The 23,759-nt window shown below is 46.0% G+C and overlaps 1 pseudogene; it reads left to right on the forward strand.

Moving 5' to 3' along the window:
• The first annotated feature begins 21,245 nt into the window (after positions 1 to 21,245).
• Positions 21,246 to 22,368, forward strand: LOC116748521 (annotated as a pseudogene).
• Positions 22,369 to 23,759: the final 1,391 nt, after the last annotated feature.

The following is a 23,759-nucleotide window of genomic DNA, read 5'->3' on the forward strand; positions in this document are numbered from 1 at the left end:
AATTATTGAGAGTTAATTTCTGTGGAGTCACTTCTGGCCTACTTTCATTTCAGTCGTTTTGTGCAGGTGTCTAAAAAATCTGTAATTCATATTGTCCTTTTTCTTAATGGAACTGGAAAGTATAATGGGAGTATGCGGAATTCCGGCCTCATTGAACCACAGTCTAAAGCCGTTCGGCAGGGTGTGGGGCAAGCCCTGCGGAGCCCCCTGCTGCTGTCAGGGTCTGAGGCTGGAGAGGACGTGGCTGCATCATCTGCTGACGTCACTCGAGACTAGGAGTCAACTCAGGACGGATATTTCCATTATTTAAGTCAATTACCAGCACTCCTTTTCATGTGCACTTAAACATAGTTTGGTTATCCCTTTGCCAAAAAAAAGAAAAAAATGCTTTCACTGCTAACTTCAAGATGAATAGTTGCGTATTATTTTGTATTGCATTCATGGTGTTCCCTGTAAAGTTAAATGTATAGCCGTCCTTCAGGCCAGGAAGGACCTTGTGCTGCCATCTTGTTCTCTCTCTCTCTCTCTCTCTCTCTCTCTCTCTCAGCGAGGGACCTCTAACCACCTCCAGCTCTCAGGTCCTCTGACCACCCCACCCTCTTTCTTCTTGGACACAAGAAGCAACAGCTTGAGTTTCCTACACTCACTTCTTGTTGCTGATGTTCTGAGACCGTCATGAAAAAGATGGTCAACACTTTACACTCAAGTCACCCCTACCTGTGCCTACAGCAGATATTCCTAATACATCACAACTTTCTTCTCCATTGAACCTAGAAATTCTTAATTTGATGCTCCAAGAAGCCATTAACAATTAATCACAGGCAATGTGGAAATGAAAACGTACAGTCTGCCCCTTCTTTTGATTTAGATTCCCACTGCGTGGGGACCCCGACACTCGGCCCTCCACTCCGCACTTCACCCTTTGGGACTGCACCTAAGGTCTCGGCTGCGTAACTCACTCCGCTTGTCAGCTCCCACCTTCCATTTCTCAAGCGGAGTCTTCTGGGCCTGATGGAACGTACCAGCACCTCCCCTCACTGGCCCTGGGAGTGATGCTACCCTATCCGTCAGAGGAGCAATGCTAGTAGGGCTATGGGGTGTGACCGGGGATTTACTCGCTGTGTTTGTGTTCCAGCCTCACTCTAACGTACTTCCTTGGGAGCCAGGACAGGAAAGGTCACTTCATGAGCTCCTGAGCAGCTAGGGTTCTACGTGAGATTCAGGTGCTGCTAATTGGGTGTACTCATGCAAGACTTGAATTTAGAATGGAATTAGGTGGGGTAGAGACAGGGCACTGGGCCTCCAGCCTGCCAGTGTGCACTGCAGCCGAACTGGGTGGATCTGGTGCCAACCGCTCCAGGGGAGGCCTCCCAGTTCTGCAGGCAGCTTTCTGATGTGGTTGGACTGATGACTCCCTCGCACCCACTGCTGGAATGTGGGAGCTGGCAGCTCAGCCCAGAGTCTGCTTCTTCTGTCCTCCCAATGATCCTTTCAGCCAGCCAATACCCTATACTAAATCCCTTTCTGCTTTAACCACAACTGGACAGGATGGACATGGGATGCAGCCATAGGATACTTCCCAAACATCTTCCTGTTGCTTCTTTCATCTGACCTGGCTCCACTCTCAGAAACTGCTGGGCTGCACCAGATAATCTAGCTACCACAGATAAGAGAGGAAATATGCTAAGTTTTCGACAGCCGTTAGCCAGAAGATATATTGAATATAGGAGAACACAGAAGACTATTTAAATAACGTGTTTTGATTACTGCAGAGAATGAATTGTTTCTTTTTAAAGTGAGAGAACTTACATGCAGCACAGGGAGAAAGTAACAATGCTAACTTAACCTTAAGGAGCCACAAGAATGCGTATCTTCCACACCTGCTGGGTGCTTAGGTTGAGAAATTTTTTTCCACTGTGCTTCTACCAGAGTATGACCACTACTACCCATCACATCTTAGACGGAAGGTGTGAACAGACTCACTATCAGTATCTTTAAAAGATCGCTCTCAGGGATTTCCAGAGATTTAATCCTTAAGGAAACTTTAGCATCCTAAATCTCCATGGGTACAAAGTTAATGCTATGGATGAGTTTAGTGAGGAGAGAGATGTTTTTCCTTTGATAAAAATAAAAATAGGATACAAAGGGAAGGGAACAAAGTAAATTTACAGTGGAAAAACCTGATACACACTACCTCATGCCAGATGACCAAGGGTAACATCACTGGTGATAATTCATGTTGGGAGCACATACCTTGATACGATGTGATGAGGACTGCACTTTACCTTCCACTCCAGGACCCAAAAAAAAATTAATTTTTTTTTTTTTTTTTTTTTTTTTTTTGCGGTACGCGGGCCTCTCACTGCTGTGGCCTCTCCCGTTGAGGAGCACAGGCTCCAGACGCACAGGCTCAGCGGCCATGGCTCATGGGCCCAGCCACTCCGCGGCATATGGGATCTTCCCAGACCGGGACACGAACCCGTGTCCCCTGCATCGGCAGGCAGACTCTCAACCACTGCGCCACCAGGGAAGCCCGGAAACACAAGCTTTAAATGATACATTAAACAAGATGGACTTAACTGATATTTATAGGACATTCCATCCAAAAACAACAGAATACACTTTCTTCTCAAGTGCTCATGAAACATTCTCCAGGATAGATCATATCTTGGGTCACAAATCAAGCCTTGGTAAATTTAAGAAAATTGAAATCGTATCAAGTATCTTTTCCGACCACAACGCTATGAGACTACGTATCAATTAGAGGAAAAAAACTGTAAAAATTACAAATACATGGAGGCTAAACAATACACTACTAAATAACCAAGAGATCACTGAAGAAATCACAGAAGAAATTAAAAAAATACTTAGAAACAAATGACAATGAAAACACGATGGCCCAAAGCCTATGGGATGTAGCAAAAGCAGTTCTTTTTTTTTTTTTCTTTTTTCTTTTTTTTCAAAAGCAGTTCTAAGAGGGAAGTTTATAGCAATACAGTTCTACCTCAAGAAACAAGAAACATCTCAAATAAACAACCTAACCTTAGACCTAAAACAATTAGAGAAAGAAGAACAAAAGTGACACTGAAGTTAGCAGAAGGAAAGAAATCATAAAGATCAGATCAGAAATAAATGAAATAGAAACAAAGAAAACAATAGCAAAGATCAATAAAACTAAAATCTGGTTCTTTGAGAAGATAAACAAAATGGATAAACCATTAGCCAGACTCATCAAGAAAAAAAAGGGAGAAGACTCAAATCAACAGAATCAGAAATGAAAATGGAGAAGTAACAACTGACACTGCAGAAATACAAATGATCATGAGAGATTACTACAAGCAACTATATGCCAATAAAATGGACAACCTGGAAGAAAAAGACAAATTCTAAGAAAAACACAACCTTCTGAGACTGAAACAGGAAGAAACAGAAAATATAAACAGACTAATCACAAGCACTGAAATTGAAACTGTGATTAAAAATCTTCTAACAGGGGCTTCCCTGGTGGTACAGTGGCTAAGAATCCGCCTGCCAAGGCAGGGAACATGGGTTCAAGCCATGGTCCGGGAAGATCCCACATGCCATGGAGCAACTAAGGCCGTGTACCACGACTACTGAGCTGGCGCTCTAGATCCTGCGAGCCACAATCACTGAGCCCGCGTGCCACGACTACTGAAGCCCACGCGCCTAGAGTCCGTGCTTCACAACAGAAGCCCCCGCAATGAGAAGCCCGCACACCGCAATGAAGAGTGGCCCCCGCTCGCCGCAAGTAGAGAAAGCCCACTTGCAGCAACGAACACCCAACATAGCCAAAAACTAAAAAATAAATTAAAAAAAAAAAAAACTTCCAACAAACAAAAGCCCAGGACCTGATGGATTCACAGGCGAATTCTAGCAAACATTTAGAGAAGTTCTAACACCTATCCCTCTCAAACTCTTCCAAAAGACTGCAGAGGGAGGAACACTCCCAAACTCATTCTATGAGGCCACCATCACCCTGATACCAAAACCAGACAAAGATGTTACAAAAAAAGAAAACTACAGGCCAATATCACTGATGAACATAGATGCAAAAGTCCTCAACAAAATACTAGCAAACAGAATCCAGCAGCACCATAAAAGGAACACACACCATGATCAAGTGGGGTTTATCCAAGGAACACAAGGATTCTTCAATATACGCAAATCAATCAATGTGGTACACCATATTAACAAATTGAAGGATAAAAACAATATGATCATCTCAATAGATGCAAGAAAATCTTTCAACAAAATTCAACACCAATTTATGATAAAGACTCTCCAGAAAGTAGGCATAGAGGGAACTCACCTCAACATAATAAAGGCCATATATGACAAACTCACAGCCAACATTGTTCTCAATGGTGAAAAACTGATACCATTTCCACTAAGATCAGGAACAAGACAAGGTTGCCCAGTCTCACCACTATTATTCAATATAGTTCTGGAAGCTTTAGCCACAGCAATCAGAGATGAAAAAGAAATAAAAGGCATCCAAATCAGAAAAGAAGTAAAACTGTCACTGTTTGCAGATGACATGATGCTATACATAGAGAATCCTAAAGATGCTATCAGAAAACTACTTGAGCTAATCAATGAATCTGGTAAAGTAGCAGGATGCAAAATTAAGGCACAGAAATCTCTTGCATTCCTATACACTAATGATGAAAAATCTGAAACAGAAATTAAGGAAACACTCCCATTTACCACTGCAACAAAACGAACAAAATACCTAGGAATAAACCTACCTAAGGAGACAAAAGACCTGCACGCAGAAAACGATAAGACACTGTGAAAGAAATTAAAGATGATACAAACAGATGGAGAGATATATCATGTTCTTGGACTGGAAGAATCAACACTGTGAAAATGACTCTACTACCCAAAGCAGTCTACAGATTCAATGCAATCCCTATCAAACTACCAGCAGCATTTTTCACAGAACTAGAACAAAACATTTCACAATTTGTATGGAAACACAAAAGACCCTGAATAGCCAAAGCAATCTTGAGAAAGAAAAACGGAGCTGGAGGAATCAGGCTCCTTGACCTCAGACTATACTACAAAGCTACAGTAATCAAGACAGTATGGTACTGGCACAAAAACAAATATAGATCAATGGAACAGATTAGAAAGTCCAGAGATAAATCCACACACATATGGTCACCTTACCTTTGATAAAGGAGGCAAGGATATCCAATGGAGAAAAGACAGCCTCTTTAATAAGTGGTGCTGGGAAAACTGGACAGCTACATGTAAAAGAATGAAATTAGAACACTCCCTAACACTGTATACAAAAATAAACTCAAAATGGATTAAAGACCTAAATGTAAGGCCAGACACTCTAAAACTCTTAGAGGAGGGCTTCCCTGGTGGCGCAGTGGTTGAGAGTCTGCCTGTCGACGCAGGGGACACGGGCTCGTGCCCCGGTCCGGGGGGATCCCACATGCCGTGGAGCGGTTCGGCCCGTGAGCTGTGGCTGCTGAGCCTGCGCGTCCGGAGACTGTGCTCCACAAGGGAGAGGCCACAGCAATGAGAGGCCCGTGTACCGCAAAAAAGGAAAAAGAAAAAAAAAAAACTCTTAGAGGAAAACATAGGCAGAACCCTCTATAACATATATCACAGCAAGATCCTTTTTGACCCACCTTTTAGAGAAATGGAAATAAAGACAAAAATAAACAAATGGGACCTAATGAAACTTCAAAGCTTTTGCACAGCAAAGGAAAACTTGAACAAGACGAAAAGACAACCCTCCGAATGGGCGAAAATATTCACAAACAAAGCAACTGACAAAGGATTAATCTCCAACATATACAAACAGCACATGCAGCTCAATATCAAAAAAACAAACAACCAAATCCACAAATGGGCAGAAGTCCTAAATAGACATTTCTCCAAAGAAGATATACAGATTGCCAACAAACAAATGAAAGGATGCTCAACATTACCAATCATTAGAGAAATGCAAATCAAAACTACAATGAGGTATCATCTCACTCCGGTCAGAATGGCCATCATCAAAAAATCTACAAACAATAAATGCTGGAGAGGGTGTGGAGAAAAGGGAACCTTCTTGCACTGCTGGTGGGAATGTAAACTGATCCAGCCACTATGGAGAACAGTATGGAGGTTCCTTAAAAACTAAAAATAGAACTACCATACAACCCAGCAATCCCACTACTGGGCATACACCCTGAGAAAACCATAATTCAAATACAGTAATGTGGGCTTCCCTGGTGGAACAGTGGTTAAGAATCTGCCTGCCAATGCAGGACACATAGGTTCAAGCCCTGGTTCGGGAAGATCCCACATGCCGTGGAGCAACTAAGCCCATGTGTCACAGCTACTGAGACTGCGCTCTAGAGCCCCGCAAGCCACAACTACGGAGCCCACGTGCCACAACTACTGAAGCCCGTGTGCCTAGAGCCCGTGCTTCACAATGAGAAGCCCCCGCAATGAGAAGCCCACGCACCACAATGAAGAGTAGCTCCCGCTCGCCACAACTAGAGAAAGCCCCCATGCAGCAACGAAGACCCAATGCAGCCAAAAATAAAAATAAATAAATTAAAAAAAAAAAAGAGTCATGTACCACAATGTTCACTGCAGCACTATTTACAATAGCCAAGGACATGGAAGCAACCTAAGTGTCCATCAACAGATGAATGGATAAAGAAGATGAGGCACATATATACAATAGAATATTACTCAGCCATAAAAAGAAATGAAAATGAGTTATTTGTAGTGAGGTGGATGGACCTAGAGTCTGTCATACAGAGTGAAGTCAGAAAGAGAAAAACAAATACCATATGCTAACACATATATATGGAATCTAAAAAAAAGTAAATGATTCTGACGAACCTAAGGGCAGGACAGGAATAAAGATGCAGACGTAGAGAACGGACTTGAGGACAGGGAGAGGGGGAAGGGTAAGATGGGACGAAGTGAGAGAGTGGCATGGACATATATACACTACCAAATGTAAAATAACTAGTGGGAAGCAGCCGCATAGCACAGGGAGATCAGCTCGGTGAGCACCTAGAGGGGTGGGATAGGGAGGGTGGCAGGCAGATATAAGAAGGAGGGGTTATGGGGAGATATGTATACGTATAGCTGATTCACTTTGTTATAGAGCAGCAACTAACACAACAATGTAAAGCAATTATAGTCCAATAAAGATGATAAAAAAAATATGCATTTGAAGACGAGGTCTGTCTGCAGGTGTTGGCTCAACCCTGCCTGAAACAGGATGGACCAGAGTGAAGACATGAACATCTCCTGGGAACAGGAGGTGGGTGGTGGTGACCAGCTGTGCACAGCCTGCTGGGCGTGGAGGTTCACCATCCCACAAGAAGGGTAAGGCAGGTACCCCTACACTTTAGGAAACAGGCTTACAGAGAGGAAGTAAGTTAACAGGACCCAACAGCTCATAAGGAACAAAGCCAAGAACCAAACCTGGGTCCACAGTCTGACACTGAAAGCAGGTCCTGCTTCGTTGGCCCTCACCGTGCTGTGGCCTGAGTGTGGCTGCTTCAGCACCGCTGTTTGCTGAGAAGGATTTCTGCATCTGATTAAAAAGTACTTTTTCTGTCAAAGGCTTTGGGAAATCTTTTCACTTTTATTTTATTTTTGCAGTTTCTGCGGGGTGATGTCAACAGGCCCTGACAGCTACCCAGAAGCCTACATTTCCATCTTTGCCAGCTCTCCTGCCCTAAACTCATGCTCAGAAGAAGATACTGGGCCTTCTGGTGACCTAATGGGGTTGAGCTGTGGAGCCCTTCTCCCCGATTTTATTGCAAGGCAGCCAGCAAGAGTAGTCAGTAATTACCTCAGGTACTTGCATAACATCTGCGTGTGCCTTGCAAACCTGGTCTGGAGCCATGCAGATACATGCAGAATGAAGTCTTTGCATGATGGGATCTGCTGCTGCCTGCATGGTTCCTGCGACCCCAAAGGGGACGATTGGAAGATAACTGAATGGGCCAAGCCAGGGTTTTCTTTGGTAATCACACAGGGACCCAGGCCTCAGAGAGTTAGAGCCTAAAGATCTTAAAAGACCTTTACATTTGCATATCAAACACTGTTTACATGTTTGAAACATTTGGAATAAATCTACAGACAGAGCACCACATTTCATTGTGTTTCTAGAGGCAAACGTGGATATGAACCATGACGGTGTAAAACTAAAAGTCCCCTGATAAAAACCAAGAGAGGAGGAGGGGTGGTGGGAGGGGAGAGACAGCTGGAGAAAAGCCTGTGGTCCTTCATGAAGCCTTTACGCTGCTGGAACTTTTTAACCAGATGCATGTACCACTGTGGCCATTTTAAGTACTTTATTAAAGACGAGAAACAAATCATTTATATCCACCCAGCATCCCATGGCAAGGGACCGAAGACAACCTGGGCCTCCGGAGTCTGGGGACCGTATGTCAAGACATCCCCTGATGTGAAGTGCTTCGTGTTTCTTGAAGATGGTTGCTATACAACACCCTTGATGCTTTCTCTTACGCCTTTCATTTCACTTTGAAGTCATCGGTTCTTAACTGCCTGTTTCAGAAAGTTTTAAGGAATGAGCACAAACATTCAACGAGAAGCGCTCTGAAGGCAATCAGCTCTCATAGTCCCAGCTGGCAGGAGCCAAACACAAAGACCCCTTGCTTTCCTGTAACCAGCGCCCACCAGGAACTGGGAGGCAGTAGGCTTAGCACCCTCAGCGCTCTGGGCTTTCTGGCCTTCGAGGAAGAAGCCGCCAGGGTTAATTCCTGCACCGAAGCAAGTAGGTGCAGGCAGGCCCAGGCTGACCCCTCGCCAAAGGTCAGGCAGCCCCTGGCTCCTCCTGCCTCTTTGTCAGAAGGAATATCTTTTTGTGACTTCATGTGATTTTTAAATCTGTTCTGTAGAAGGTTTTTCCTGGAAGAAATTTTGCTCCTCTGAAGCAAAAATTGTCAGCGGTCTCTGCAGGAGCCATCAGAACATGGAGTTCCAGTAACAGTTCTTGGCTGCATTGTGAGTGTCAGACTCCCTCCTGGGGTTAGAGCGGGCTTGGCGGAGGATGTAGGGCCCAAGGCCAGGCTGGCTGTGACCCGCATCGCGGGCAAGTGCTCTCAGGGGGCCCACGCCGACCCTGGCCGGACACTGGAACCACTGCTTTTCTGGGTAACTTTCCTTTTTTCCTAACGGTTAAGTCCCAAGGAGACCACTGGGACTGTTTGAACCCCACATATTGTTTCTCCGAGGATTATTCCAACCTCAGAAGAATGAAAACTCCCCACATTCCCAAGGAAAGCTTTTCAGGTACCAGGTGGATGGCACCTTCCTTCCTACTAGCACAGGAAGATGAGCTAAGAGGTTGCTGCAATAATCCGACAGCCTGAACCCTGTTGGTGATGAGTGGCAGATAAAGTCTGGATGTATTTTGAAGACAGAATTTGCTGACAGATCTCTGTGTCTCTTCCTCTTCTTATAAGGACACCAGTTCTATGGGATCAGGGCTCCACCTTTACAACCTCATTTAACCTTAATACGCCATAGGGCCCTCTCTCTAATACAGTCACATGGGGGCTTAGGGCTTCAACATATGAATCTGGGGGACACAATTCAGTCCCAAGCAGCAACCAAAAGTATGAAGTTGTCATTTACTGAAATAAGAAGCCATACGAGCAGCAAGTTTTGGGGGAAAGAGCAAGAGTTGGAGGCTTGATCCTGAGATTATGCTCTTTCTATTTTTAAAATGTTAACATGTCCTTTGTTTTGTGAAATGAAGGTGATTCTAAATAGTAAAAGTTTTTTTTTTTCTTTTAACATCCTTCCTGGACAAAATGAAGTTGGTATTCCTATGTCAAAAAAAGAAAGAGCTGGAGGCTTGAGACGCCTGTTCACCTGGGGTGTTGGACATAAACTTGGAGTTAAGGGAGCTGGTCTGGGCCGGAGATCTGAATGTGGGAGACCTCACCCTACTGGTGGCCAGGAGACTAATGAGATCACCAGAAGTGAAGAGGACCCATGATACCCCAAGCACCGCAATGGGCAGAGTTTGGGGGTGAGGAAGAACGGCACAGGAGACTCCAAAGCAGCAGTCAGGGACAGAGGAGAAAACCAAGGGAGTGTGGTGTTCCCCAAGCCAACTGAAAGCAATCGTGTAATGACGAGGAAATGGTCAAATGTGACAAGAGCCGCAAATTGGTCAAGAAAGAGGAAGACTACGAATTGCGGGTTGATGTAGCCCCACGAAGGTCACTAGGGACCCTGATATTGGTAGCCTTCATGGAGTGAAGCCTGATGGAGCAAGTGCAAGAGAGAACAAGAGAAAGCACAGGAGGATGGTGTAAGAGGCAGCCTGGAGTCCTGCTGTGGACGGAGGAGAGATGGCGGGACCTTCCCTGGAGTCAGGAGTGGATGGAGGACAGAGGGCTCAGTAACTGAAGGGGCGTGTGGGTCAAAGAGGGATTCTTTTCTGGGGGACGTCATTAATGTGGCATTTGTATGTTGAGAAGAGGGAGGAAGGATGACAATAACCTACAGTTTTTCCTCTCTCACTAGGTGATTACTGATTAAACCTTCTCTTCCTGATTGAACACCAGAAGCTGTGTCAGCCTCCCCTCCCATGACTGGGCTTTTGCTCAAAACCGAACTTTGCCACTTAGGCTCCGTCTGGCTCACCGCGTCCCGCCACCCCGTTCCTCCACTTCTTCTGCACGATGCTGACCTTCACAAGCGCTAAGGGCCAGGCTCTACAGATACTCGCTGAGTTAATCCTCAGAACAACCCTGTGAGAATGATGAAGGATGCCCTTAAGTTACCGGTGGGGAAGCTGAGAACAGAGTTGAGGTCTTTGTCTAAGTTCTGGAAGGAGGAGTGGGGACTCAGCCCAAGAAGGCAATTTCTGAAGCTAATGGTTTAGTCTTTACTGACTCAGGGAGAAGAAACAGCCTTATTGTTCAGACCCTCCTCTCTCCAAATGCTATTGGCTTCCAGCCCCTGCTGAACCCATATCAGAGCATCTTACTGCCTCCCGACAGTATCTGGACATGAGTGTTATGTGCCTCCATGACCACTGTCCATTCGGACATGGCCTTGTTGCTTATCCTACTTTGGGAAAGAAGTGTGAATCACACCCATCCAAGTCCTTTCCATTGTACACTCTTCACTGGGTTGTGTGAATGAGTAAAACAGAACTGAGTTCCCCTTGTGATCCAGTAACATTTACATCTTGCTTCTGATACAAAATATAGAGTTATTAAAATTTCACTACATGCCAGAAAATGTTTTAAGGGTCTTTCATTCAGGGAAAATCATTGTCAAACACGACAGAGGCAACTTGAATGGAGCTTCCCTGCCAGGCACAAACCCTGCCCCGACCCCGCCTGACCGCACAGCCTCCAGGGGCCCTTTCCTTCCCACCAAGTGCACTTGCTTGGAAGTGGCCACCGAAGGCTAGGGCTCGGGTGCAGCATCATCAGTCAGCATATAGGAAAGAAGGATTCAGGAGATGACGCTGCAAGTGTCACTGTCTTTGACTTGAGTCCTTTTCCTCTGCCATTACTCCCACCTTCTATTCTTTGTGGTTTGCAATGTTGCTCTTTCTTGCTCAGGTGTCCCCATGATTTGACAGATGAGGACTCTGAGGCCCAGGCAGGCTCTGTCACTTGCTCGGTCACAGATCCAGCCGGTGGCAGACTTTGCCTAGATCCAGGCTCCTGTCTTCAGAGCTTGATCTGATGTCCCAAACCCAAATAAACTCGATGGAGCTGGCCGGCGGACTCTGGGGGAGCTTAGAGGCTGTGCGTGTAGCTGGAGTCCCGTCCAGCTCACTGAGGGGGACTCTGTGTCATATATGTATGGCTTGATATGTTCATTTATACATGGGAGAGCGAGAGAGAACCATCTATCGAATGTCTATCACATGACATTATCTCAAGTGCTTTGCCCGTATTTTCTCGATTTTTACCCAAGCTCATTTCCATCTCGCACAGGAGAAGCTGAAGCTCAGAGGTTAAGTAATAAGGTCAAGATCACACATTAATGAGGGGAGAAGCTGAGAATGGGAGCTGGGTTCCTCTCATTCCAAGCCTGTGTTGCTTCCATATGTGACGCTGGCCCCGAAATCCAAATTCACAGACTGGCTGTGGCACTGCAGAGCGTTAACGCACTCACTCCCGTGTATCATGAGCATACTTGTCGCACCCAGTCAGCACTGTTTCTCCCCAGTGGGAAAACGCACTACAAAATGCAAAGGGAGGTAAGAACGCTACTTACTGGATATAAAGACAGAACAAAGGAGACCCGATATCCTTAAAGTATCCCCTTTTCAAGTCCTTATGGCCGTGGCTGTCTGGCTGCAGGCGGAGGACCGAGTCAGCCTGCTGGTGCAGCCGCTTCTGACATATCTCTGGAGTTGCCCAGCAGACCCGTATCCTGACTTCTCCTTGTGACCACATTTTCTCAGTTGTGATTCACTCTCTCTCACCCAGTTACAGTTTCAACATGGCACAACTCATGGCTTGTTTGGCATGGGGTACATTTTAGGTTGCCTGCTTCTTATGGAATCTGGGGAGCCTCCTTGCCCCTCTCCAGACAACAGCTAGGAAGCACTGTCTCTGGGAAATGGTGAGCTTTTAAAATCTCATCTACAGTAAGTGCATCAAGTAAAACTCACTGACTTTAGACCTTGCTCAGCTGGCTCCCAGAGCCAAGGGGAATTCTAATTCCCTTCGTTTTGTAGTAGCCACTGTTTATCACTAAAAACCATTGGTTTTGCTTTCTTGGTTGACTTTTAATGAGAGCATGTGCTCATATTAAATCTAACAGGATAAAAGGGCATTTTGTGAAAAGAAACTCTCCTGCCCCCTGACCTCCCGACCTCTGATCCTCAGTTGACTCTACCCAGAGGCAATGGGTCTTTCCCACTGTTGGTACATATTTACACGTAGTTCTTTAAATTAAAAGTAACAGTGTGTGTTTCAAAGAATGGTCATGTGTGTCTAGATTACCATAGACATTTAAGAAATGTTAACTGCATTTCAGATCTAAGCCCTGGCTCTGCCTCTGCCACCCAGCTCCTGACGTGGCCTCTGTTAACCTGGACAGCAGGCAGAGCTCAGATCCGTTTGGCTCCCCGATGGTAGATAAATCTAGCAAAGGACTTAGCAGTACAGGAAGAAGTTGAATTCATGGACAAAACTGTGATTTTGGATTAAGTTAGGATACTAGGATCTAGAGCTGCTTTATTCATACAAGAACTCCTGGCACACGTGGCTACTTACATTTAAATTCTGAAAAATTTAATAAAATTAAGCGTTCGGTTCCTCAGTTACATTAGCCTCATTTCAGGCGCTCACTAGCCACATGTGGCTATGGCCGCCACCTTGGACAGACCAGATCTAGAGCACTTCCCTCACTGCAGAAGGTTCTATTAGACAGACTGTTCTAGAGGGCCCTGCAGCTTTTCCTTTACCACTGTCCCCCGCGGAGACGGCTCAGGACCCATCCTGAGCAGCTAATGGCTTCTGATTCTCTACACCTGTTTCACCTCCAGCTGCCAAGCCACCCTTTCCTCTGCTTACAACATTCCACCCACTCCGACCCCACACTCTTTGCCTAATTAACTCCAGTAAGGTCCCAATTTAGGAGTTATTTCATCCAACAAAGCATCCCTAACGCCCAAAGTCTCGATTACAGCTGCTCTTCTGGCTGCCCTGTACTTTGCCCCTATCGCAGTATCATACCACTATGTATTATTATTATCTGCTTTTTATTATTATCTCTCATTTATCTATTCACTCATTCATTAATTGAACACTTAGTTATTAAGCTCCAGGCACTGTGTTAGGCATGGGGATTCTCTGACGACAGACATAGCCCTTGTCACAGAGCAATTGCACTGTGTGAGGCCGGAGCCTCAGTCTTGCCCACAGTTTATTCTAATCTAGGTGCCTAGCACATAGCAGGTGCTCAGTCCATTGCTGTTCATGGGATGAATGGAAAGTTCTTCAGGAATGGGCCCTCATGACTCTTCCATCTGGGTTTGGACTGGGACAGACAATGGGCAGTAAAATGAAGCCATCAAGACCTATGGTTACCATAGTGAGTTGAATAGTGGTTCCCCAAAATTCGTGTCCACCCAGAACCTCAGAATGTGACCTTATTTGTAAACAGTCTTTGAAGATGCAATTAGTTAAGATGGGCCCCAAATTCAATGTCCTTATAAAAAGAGGAGAAGATGCACAGAGAAGGCCATACAAAGATGGAGGCAGACTGGAGTGATGCAGCTGCAGGCCAAGGACCACCAAGGATTTCCTAGAGCCCCCAGTACTGGAAGAGGCAAGGAAGGATCCTCCCCCAGAGCCCTGCGGGAGCACAGTCTTGCTGACACCTTGATTTTGGAGTTCTAGACTGCAGAATTGTGAGAGAACAAATTTCTGTGGTTTTAAGCCACCAAGACTGTGGTAATTTTTTTTAATGGCAGCTCCAGGAAACTAATACAGCCACCAAATGTTTTCATGATTGCACCCATACTGTGGAATGGTATGCCCTGGTTGAAAAGAATGAGATGGATCAAATATACTGCTAGGAACACCCTCCTGATGCAGTGTTTTTGTTTTGAGTATGTAAGCTACAGCCCTATGTACATAAGAAAAAGAAAAAAAAATACCATGTGTATGTTTAATGCGGATTGTGTGTGCACTCACACTTAATGGACAGGAAAACCTCCAGAAAGGTGCACCAAACCTTTCAACAGTGCTTACAACAGTGTCCCATGTGGATAGTGGGAGTGGAGGGCAAGAAATATAAAGAAGGATTTCACTTTTTACTCCATATACAACAGCATCATTTTGATTTTTTTAAGCAATAATCTTGTATTTCTTTTGTGATTTTTTAAACCATAAAACCATTGAAAAGCATTTTGATTCGTGGAAGGTCACAGTTCATCTCACCTGTAAGGCAGCTCATTCCTAAGGGGCCTGTGTCTGTCTCATCTACTCTAATGGCCAGGAGCCTGGTCCGGGAAAAACGCTTGGAGCCCCTGATGGGGCACATTTCTCCGTTTGTTTGAACCAGTTAGCTTATCCCTGGGTGTAGGGTAGGAACAGGACAAACACAAGAAGGCTAGAGCATATCACCCCTCCTGCAATCACTCCACAAGGAAAGCCTTCCAGATAAGACTTGCAGCTTTGCCTAGAGGGACCTGAGCCAACAGAGGGAGGGTGACCCCGCCCACCAGGGCCCCGCCCCTCCCAATACAGGCTCCGCCTAGGGCCCCACCCCTTCCTAGGCTCCACCCAACCCGGGTGGGGACTTCAGGTCCCGCCTACCCTGCCCCACCTCGGGCTCCGCCCAAGTTGAGGCCACGCCCCTCCAAGTTCAGGCCCGACCCAGGACACACCCTTTCCAGCCCAGGCTCCACCTCTCCCCAGGCCCTGCGCCTTCCAGGCTCCTCCTTATCCTACCGCAGCCCCGCTCCCCAGATCCAGGCCTGTCTGGAGATGGAAGCTCCTGGATCAGACAACCTGTGGCCTGGTGGACACTGGGAAGCAGGACGGGGACTTCCGCCCTCTGGAAAGAGAGCCGGGCAGGCCTGCGATGGGCCGAGGGCTGGACCCACGGCCTGCGCTAATGCTTTAGCGACTTCAGAACAGAGGCCGTGCCCGTGCGCCCTGATGAGACCCACCGAATAAAGGCCCAGTGGCGGTCCCTGCCAGGCCTCCCAGCTGCAAGCAGGGAGAAGCAGCAGAAAGACGTTGCGTTGTAGCAGAAGTTACACTTGTGGACAAGCCTACACTTCAGAAACCGCAGATGTGCGCAGTACAAACAGGGTGTCCCCTCTTTCACTGTGTGCATTTCCAGACCCTGCACTTTCCTGACTGCAGTGGGGAGAAAAGAAGGTGACGGTCTGTGCACTGCGGTCACAGATGCTGCGGGACCTGTCTTCCTCACCCATGGCCTCCGAGGCCTCGTGTCTGAGTAGCCGTAGGCTTCAAGGCCCAAGGCTGTTTCCCTTCCTCATTTGTGTGGGAGTGGATCGTGTCTCTGGTAGGAAAGCTGCCAGCCCCGAATGCTCCCGAGGAAGGCTGAAGACCCGCTGGTCCAGACTTATGGTCGGCATTCATTTGCATTAACTTCCGGGTGGATAGATCAGAAATATCCGGGAAAATCCTTCAAACAAAAGCTGCCGTGTTCATCTTTGGCACCACGTGCCCAGAGCTTTTGCTATTTGTCTGGTAGGTGATTGCCGTTCTAAGGCGTTCCTTCTCTGAACTGAGCCTCAGCTGACAGCCAGTCAGCTCTCCTCAGGGAACACAGGCAGGTTGGCCCAGGGACCGCCACGCAGCCTCCCGCCCCATCCTGACCGATGCAGACGCTGAAGTTCCATTCTGAAGGGCATTAAAGGAAAACTGCACTGTGAACGTCAGGCATGCCGTCGACAAGCCATTGCTCTAATATGCATTCTCACGCTTCCAGCTTTAACTCATTCGCTAATGCATTTCCATACTATTTCTCACTATTTAGGATTTCACTAACCAAGTGAACAATCAAGACTTGCCTCCCCCAGGTGGGAGTCATCACAAACTTCAATAACTGTCCCTCCAGCCCATTAACCTCCTGGTGGGCCAAGCCACCAGAAGGAAGATATTTGGGGGCAAGCTGGCCTTCCTCAGACCCTTCCAACTGCACAAGACTACATGAGTGGTCTACTCACGAGGTCAGCCCTGCCTGCAAACCTGGAAAAGCACATACATCAGAAAAAATTACTCATGTTAGAAACATGTTTTAATTTACCATCACACTCAAATTGTTTTTCAGGATAATTAAAGGTACTAAATAGGAAAAGAAAAACAGGCACCCATGAATCCATCTATAAGACAGCAGACTCAGCTCAAAGGAGGCTGGGCTCTGGTCCTTCTCCAGGTAAGACGTGACTGAGCCATAGCCCAGTGCAGGGAGGATAGGCTGCAGCCCCACAGGCCTTCACCAGAGCGACCATGTGATGCTGCTCCGTTAGGTAGATTGAGGCATCACACTGATGCCTCCAACAGGTATTTATCAAGTGCCTCTGGACGCTTGAAATAAACAGGTATTTATCAAGTTGGGGATGCATCAGTGAACAGAACAAAGAAAGATCCCTGCCTTCCAGAATGTACATTCAGGTTAGGGAGAAAACAGACAATAACCGTAATAAATAGGCAAGTTCTACGGTTTGCTAAGGGTGATAGATAAGGGCTACGGAAAGAGGAGGAGGAGAGTGGCATGGGGAGATCAGCACTGTTTGGGGGAACAGGTTTGTGACAGGACGGTTTCCCATCCTAAATGGGAGTATTCACACCAGGCTTCAATAAGGCGGCGAGATTTAGGTCGACACTTGAAGAAGGTGAAGGAACCAGCCAAGTGACTATCCGGAAAGAGAGAGCAAAGGCCTGGAGGCAGGGTGGAGAGGGCAGCGTGGCTGGTGCAGAGTGTGGAGCTGGGGGCGAGGAGTGTGGGCCTGGCTGACCATCGTGGGGACTTTGACTCTCCCTCTGAGTGAGGTGGGCCATGGCAGGGCTGGGACAGGACAGTGACAAGATCTGACTCATGCTCTAAAAGGGACACTCTGCCTGCTGGGCAGAAAACAGACTGAAAGAGGACCAGGGCCAGGGCAGGAGGACCAGACAGGAGGACGGTGCCCGAATAGGGGGCCTCACTCCAGGATGGCAGGGGAAGCTGTGAGCCCTGGGAAGATTCTGGATATATTCCACAGGTTGAGTCAAAAGCACTGTCTGGGGGATTTGGATGTAGAATGTGAGAGGAATCAGAAACGATTCTGAAAGTTTGGCCTCAGCAAGTAGAAGTATGCGGTTGCCATCCACTTAGGCTAGAAATTATTCATGCAGCATTGTCTATATTCTGTAATAAACAAAGGATGCAGTTCTCCTAAAGATACTTATAACCCGAATCCGCCTGAGTCATCATAAAATAGTATATAAAGTATGAACAGATATCACCGACGTGTAGCAAACTGCCAGGACTTTGGAAAAATCGAAATCTGGAGACGATGCCTGACTGTTGAAAGTGTATACTAAGACTATGTGGTGCATGATTTTCCATGAAGTAAATTTCCTTGCACCCAAACCTAGTCATGGAAGCTACTAAATGAACGGGAAATAAAACATTAAGAACATTCTCCAGGGTTTAAAGCTACATCTAAACAGTGACAACTATCTGCATCTTTTGACCTGATTTTTATAATGTATCCCATTTCCCAAGTGAAAACAGACATTGCTTTTCATGACAACTGCAGAAAATAAAGTAGATCCCAGACTGCCCCTTTTGTAATTGTCTGTGTCAGTGTGAATACATAAGGACAGTCATTTTCTATCATGTATATTATATCCTGGGGAATGACAATTCCTTTTTGTTGCTTAGACCTAACTACCCATGGTAAAAATACTGAAATAAGTTAAAAAGTATATAGCCAGGGGCTTCCCTGGTGGCGCAGTGGTTGAGAGTCCGCCTGCCGATGCAGGGGACACGGGTTCGTGCCCCGGTCCGGGAAGATCCCACATGCCGTGGAGCAGCTGGGCCCGTGAGCCACGGCCGCTGAGCCTGCGCGTCCGGAGCCTGTGCTCCGCCACGGGAGAGGCCACAACAGTGAGAGGCCCGTGTACTGAAAAAAAAAAAAAAAGTATATAGCCAGATATGGTCAATTTAAAGAGGAAACAAAGTTTTTTCTGAAATATGTTTTTCTACCCTAAAGATGTTTTAATTCTATCTTTCAGAGTGAAATATAAAATAATACAACAGTCAGTCCCTGAATTGATAAAGTGAACCTTGATGTACTTATGCAGCGTTAGTTGTGACTCCCTAAAATACAAATAAACTGCCAAATTACAGTAGCGTGTGGGTTTATGTGTTGGTCATCTACAGCTAATATGATTGCCACAATTATTAATCTGCCACATTGTTTCACGTACGGACTGGAAAACTGTATTCAGTACAGTTGTACACGGTGCATGTGAATGTCATTCACAACACACATATAATGTGCATTTTTATGTTTTTAACTTTAGTTCATTATTTAAACACTCAGTGTACCTGTTGGGCTAGATTTCTGGAGACAGATACCCAAACCCCACTAATTACAGCCTAACTCTTTCTGGCTGGTCTTATCAGCCTTTGGAGCTGTTTCTCTGCCCTTGGCCATTTTCTCAGTGAGTTGTCCCTCTCCAGAGAAGGGCCCTGAGCCATCCTGCCCACGAGGCATCAAAACCACAAGCATACAGCACATCAGCCCCTCAGGGGGGAGTGAACAGGTGGGCCGGCGCTAAAGGGTGAGGCCAGAGGTAAGAGTGGAGGAGGAAGCTCTGCTTGCTTCAGCAGAAGGCCTTCTGAACCTCTTCGAATTGTGTTTCCGTGACACATAACGCTTCTCTCAGTTTTTGTCTCATATTTATTTCCTTTAAAACTTTCTTTAAAAGTTTGCTCTCTGTTCTGCAATTTCCGTGGTGTTGCTTTAAAATAAACATCAACCTGTTAGGATGCAGGCAGCCCCACATAAGCAGACCCTAGTTTCTCTGAACACAACTCAGTTCTAGGAATTCGACCGAGAGGCAGCTCCGCAGGCTGACAGGGGAGTGAGCTCTGGAAGAAACGGACCCAGATTTCAGCCTGGGCTTTGCTGCTCATGAGCTCATTGTTAACCTGGCCAGCTGCTCACGCCGCCGCCCCAGAACTTCCAGCCTTGCTCGGCCCAGTGGGAAAGCCAGCCTGAAGCTGCCTGCCCTTCCTTCTCTTTGACCATGACCCCGGGCCCCGCAGAGCCCTGTTTGCCTGGCCCAAGCAATGCGACTGACGCCCAGGCCTGGGCCACCAGCTTTTTCCAAACAGCACCTCCACCAGCCGCTGACAGACTGAAACTTCACAGATGAGCTACATAGCGATAGCTTCGTGCCAGAGGAAGGGCCCGTCTCCGTTCCTACCTCTAGTGCAATGTGGAGGCTAGAACAGTCATCTTTTGTATTAATTCACACGTTTAGTCACTAACCCAGGAATCAGAAAGTGCTCTCAAAGCCGCAAAGCGTTACCCAAATACAAAGTGGTATTTTGATTGCTGTGGCCGGTCTGTTGGAATCAGACTGTTGTTGGATTTCTCAATCTCTTTCCCTCTGAAAGTGTGTGCTTGTAACGAGTACAAGGTGTGAGCTTAGTTTAAACTGCAGGGACTTAAAATCATTTTATTTTTGGAATTTCACGATCGCCCTTGGAATAAAGACACTTGGGGGTGTCCTAAAACCGCGGCTGGGAATCATTGACTTAACCACTTGGAAAGTCGCATAAACAGGGTGGACTTGAAAATCTACTTTGGATTTTTTTCACAGCTCTCTATCTGTAAGCTGGCCACCGCTGTCACTCTTTTGTTGTTTTTTGCTTTGGGATCTGGGAAGTAGAGGTGGGTAGGAGTAAAGGGGAGAGAACGCAGGGAGTTCAATACGTGTAATTCTCCCCTTTAGTCAGGGTATCTGGGCAGCTTGACGAGGACCCTGCTGACACCTTTCCCTCTGAGCATCCAGAGGTGCCCATGGGCGCAATGAGACTATTTTTTTCAACACTCAGAACTGTAATTGCCCAAATCCCCAGGGCAAAGCCTGACACCCCCCCCCTCCCCCCACGGCCCAGCCACGGTGAGTAATCAACCCAGCAGCGTGTGCAGGAGGCAAGGAAGGAGGCACATGTGCGCTCACACTCGGGTCTCCTGTTAGTGTGCTTCTTCCCAGCTCTTTCTCTCTTGAAAAAAAAAAAACACCCATCTTTTTTTAGATTTCACATGTGGGTCCCCCAGGCGTTCCCTGGTCAGGCCTCATCCCTGCGTGTTTCTCCTCTTCTCAGCCCCGTCCCGCTCCCAGAGTAGTGCGTGAGGGGGTCCCCGGCCGCATTCCCTAGATGGTGGACGGTGGCGGGCAGTACCTGGGAGCTGGCGTCTCTCTGCCATGTGTGTCAGTTAATCCAGGCCTGCGACAGGCCCCAGAGGTCTGCATCCGCGTCCCTGGCCTCACGCGGGACCCGCTCTACACTGGGTTCCTGGAAGCGGGAAGAGGCCCGCTCCCCGTCTCTCCCAGCAGCCTTCTTTCGTTTCCGGGACGTTGGAGCGTGGGGCGGGGCCTAGGCGGGGAGACGTCCAAGCGTGGGGCGGGGCCTCTGCTTAGGACCTGCGCAGAAGGGGAGAGGCAGCACGTGGAAAGGAGGGCTGCTGTAGCATGGAGTTCCGGAGTTTGGGAGTTCAGCAGAAGGTGCTAACGGATAACTTTGCTGATGTCCAGGTGTCTGTAGTTGATTGCCCTAATTTGACTAAGGAGCCACTTACCTTTCCCGTAAAAGGTATCTGTGGGAAAACTAGAATTGCAGAAGTAGGAGGTGTGCCTTACTTATTGCCTCTTATAAATAAAAAAAGTTTATGATCTAAATAAAATCTTAAAAGAAATCCAGCTTCCTGGAGCTTTTGTTTTTGGAGCAGGAGCAGGCCCATTTCAGACTCTTGGATTCAATTCTGAGTTTATGCCAGTTTTTTCAAACAGAAAGTGAACACAAACCTCCTGTGGATGGAAGTTACCTTGCTCCTGTTAACTCGGCAGAGGGAGGGTGCCTACTAGAGAAATACAGTGAGAAATATCATGATTTGGGGTGTGCATTACTGGCTAATCTTTTTGCCAGTGAAGGCCAACCTGGAAAGGTCACTGAAGTGAAAGCCAAAAGAAGAACTGGAAAACTTAAGTTTGTGACTTGTATGAGACAGACTCTTTTTTTTTTTCTGGTACGCGGGCCTCTCACTGTTGTGGCCTCTCCCGTTGCGGGGCACAGGCTCCGGACGCACAGGCTCAGCGGCCATGGCTCACGGGCCCAGGCGCTCCACAGCATGTAGGATGTTCCCGGACCGGGGCACGAACCCGTGTTCACTGCATCGGCAGGCGGACTCTCAACCACTGCGCCACCAGGGATGCCCAAGACAGACTCTTGAAAAACATTATTGAGATAAGCCTGTAGGAATGGGAGGTACTTTCGTGATTCAGAAGAGAAAAGTGAAGATTCACATTATGCCAGTAGAATTTTCTTCCTGCCCATTGAACTCTGATGAAGACTTGAATAAATGGTTACGTTTTTGAGATGAAGCCTCCTTTGGTTTGCCAGTTTTTATCTCCAGAGACCCAGGGTTTGATTTGTGGTTGGAGCACACTCATTGTTTCAGTCATCATGAAGAAGGTGGGCACTACCATTATGACACCACCCCAGACACAGTGGAATATCTTGGATACTTCTTACCTGCAAGAGTTTCTCTATTGCATTGATCAACCAACAGAGACCCATTCATTTGGGCGAGATTAAATCAACTGATACTCGTTTGACTGATTAACTCATTAATTGATACTAATATAAAGCCTAATAGAAGTGATCTCACTACTTAAGGCCCATTTTTTTTGGCCTTTGAAATGAAAGGTATGTCGACACTGTGCTCTGTGTTACTTCACAGATCTATCTGAAAGGGATTATTGGGAACAAAGACACATGATGGAGATGTTCTTCATTCTTTCTCTTCTAAAAATCAGTCTTATGTTTATAATTAAATATAAACAGGATTAAGAATCAAGTGATTATTCCTACTAGCTAACAGTAATAATTTGCATTTGTATAATAGTATTCAGTTTTTCAAATTAGTCTTATAACTGCTAAGTGTATGTTTCTGGGTGTTAGAAAAATCAGTGTTGGAAATGTTGATAGTTGTTAAATCTTCCTACTGAATTTTTGAAATCCATTTTAGAAGTCAAAGTACACTTTTTTCATGGAATAAGGTGGTCAGAGGGAGCAACTCTACTCCTTTTGGTGATGTTGAACCATTCTCAGAAGTTTGCAATTTGCCTTTAACAAATATTAGCAACCAGACGGTTAGCCATGATTCCTCCTTTGTTTGGACTGTCAGTTGGAAGCAGTTTCTGCCTTGTTGGTTATTTGCAAGAAGAGAATTGAAAAGAAACAGCATCAAAATACAACCTCGAGGTTAGTATACTCTATAAATGAGACTATTGCTAAATATGACTACTGTCCTTCATGAAATATAAAATTATACCTTTACCGATTGTAATGGTTGAAATTTTCTTCAGTGTTTTTCTATAATAATCATTAGCCCAAAACAACTCTCTAATCTTGTAACGCCAACACTGTTCAGATTTAGGAGCTTTTTAGTACTAAGTATATAATAAATTGTCACGAAATATTTTTTGTCTTTGGATGTTAACTATAACATGTCCTGTGAGTATAAATTCCTAAATATTATTTTAAAATAAACACTAGTTTGTACCAAAAGAAATGAATAAAAATTTTACATTCATTAAAAAAGAGTGGTTTTTGTAATTTGCAACAATGTTTTCACCACAGAAGCAGTTTTCTCCAATGTTCCATCTCTTTCCAGAAGCACATTTCAATAGATACAACACAATGTACATCAGTGACAAACCTGCCAGTCAGTCAACTTGTGAATAAAGAGTAACTGTGTGAGGTGATGGCTGTTACCGAAACTTACCACCATGATCATTCCTCAATACTTATATATACGTATAGCAAATCATTATGCTGTACGCCTCAAACTAAGACAATGTTATATGCCAACTATATCTCAGTAAAACTTGGGGGGAAAAAACGTGATTAAATGTGAATCTCTTTGGAAAGTCCTCCCCTGCCCTGCAGATTTCATCAATGCGTTCCTGCAGCTCCCCTCTGTG

This window comes from Phocoena sinus, chromosome 2, assembly GCF_008692025.1.
Source record: "Phocoena sinus isolate mPhoSin1 chromosome 2, mPhoSin1.pri, whole genome shotgun sequence".
Taxonomy (NCBI): domain Eukaryota; kingdom Metazoa; phylum Chordata; class Mammalia; order Artiodactyla; family Phocoenidae; genus Phocoena; species Phocoena sinus.